The sequence below is a fragment of the Poecilia formosa genome, unplaced genomic scaffold, assembly GCF_000485575.1.
Source record: "Poecilia formosa unplaced genomic scaffold, Poecilia_formosa-5.1.2 Scaffold799, whole genome shotgun sequence".
In the NCBI taxonomy this organism is placed as follows: Eukaryota; Metazoa; Chordata; class Actinopteri; order Cyprinodontiformes; family Poeciliidae; genus Poecilia; species Poecilia formosa.
Window position 1 is genome coordinate 13578 of NW_006800738.1, and position 1532 is coordinate 15109.

Consider the following 1532-nt stretch of genomic DNA (forward strand, 5'->3'; position numbering starts at 1 on the left):
GATTTTTCTTCAACCACCAGGGGGCTCTTTAGCAGGAAGTGTGTCCTGTAAACTGTGGGTGTTTTGTTTTGCATGGTGCATTGCTGCCATCAGTACGGTTGTTTGCTAGCGGTAGAGCAGATGAACACACGTGTCTGTTATGAACGCCACATTCCAGGTTGAATTCTTCGAAGCAATGCCTATAAGTAGCAGCTTATACTTCAAAACCGTCAACAATTTCCGGCCTCCCACCAGAGAAGGGAAAAGTTATGTGGCCCTCACAGGAAAAAACAATTTAGAATTTCTTCCTTAACAATAGCCACTCCAGCTGCCGCTGTCTGGACAGAGATAAAGTCAGCAGTTGGGAAATAAAATGTCTGCAAAAGGTCTGTACACATTTGTAAAGCTAAACAGACAAAACATCTGGTCATGCTTGGAAGTTAATCAAGGAAGTGATCCTGAAAGCCCTGTGGACACTGAGTTTGACTCAGACACCACTTCTCCTGAACAATGTTCAGATTTTCAGCTTGAAGTTCCATTTGAAGATTGGATTAAATTTATACCAGAAAAAGTTGAATATAATGACAAGTTTTCATCATCTGGTAAAAGGAATTACACAACTTTAAAATCTGGCACATGGAGTCATATAATTAATGATCTGGTTTGGAAAAAGTTGAAAAGCACTTGTACATTTGTATTTCAAATGTACAAGTTCCAGATTATCAAGACACTGTTTGTTGTTTCAATTGTTAAAGTTTATTGTTCAAATCAACACCGTTTCTTATTTGACTATATAATTAAATTGGATATTCAAAACAGTCACTGTCATGATTCATTACTTCTCAATTTGGATACCAACCCTTTGCCTTACAATACAGATATTTTGGTGTGTCAATAGCAAACCATAAGGCACATGCAACTTCATAAAACAAAAAGACAATTACCAGAAATATTGTCTTACTATAACTGTATACACGATTTATAATATCTTTTCTACAAAAATATAGCAACCTCAATTGCATAAAAACGACACAGAAAACAAGACTTACGTGAGAGGAATGTGCTGGAAGACAACCAACGAAAAACTAAAACAGAAAGTACAGCCTGCAGCAGGTGAAATTAATTGTCCCCTAATTGGGTATAATTAGGGGATAATTATACTTAATATCTTAATATTAATATCTCAGAAACCAAAACTGCACAAACGAAAATTTTAATGGCACAAACCTGCAGAAACGGAGCACTAACCATTCAGACTATTTGCTGAATTTTTTGACATGGGCGGGATGTCAGCTTCACACAGCTAATAGGAAGGGAGGGTCAGTGGAGAGCAACGGAGTTTCATTCAGTGTCATCAAGAGACAGAAAAAAAAGGCAGGAAGAGACGATAAAGTCGATAATTAAAATGAGGTCGATAGGTTTAATTTATCGTGCGATTAATTGATTTATTGTTTATCGCGACAGGCCTGGTCATGACTGAAAGAACGAGATCACTGATATAAGTGTCTGAAATGGGTTTCCTCCGCAGGGTGGCTGGGCTCTCCCTTAGAGAT

The 1532-nt window shown here is 37.7% G+C and overlaps 1 protein-coding gene across 1 annotated transcript in view; it reads left to right on the forward strand.

The window, feature by feature from the left end:
- The window catches only part of LOC103131638 (serine/threonine-protein kinase pim-1-like), a 6227-nt gene that overhangs the window by 1616 nt on the left and 3079 nt on the right, over positions 1 to 1532 (forward strand). The gene's annotated exons all lie outside the window — the stretch shown is intronic.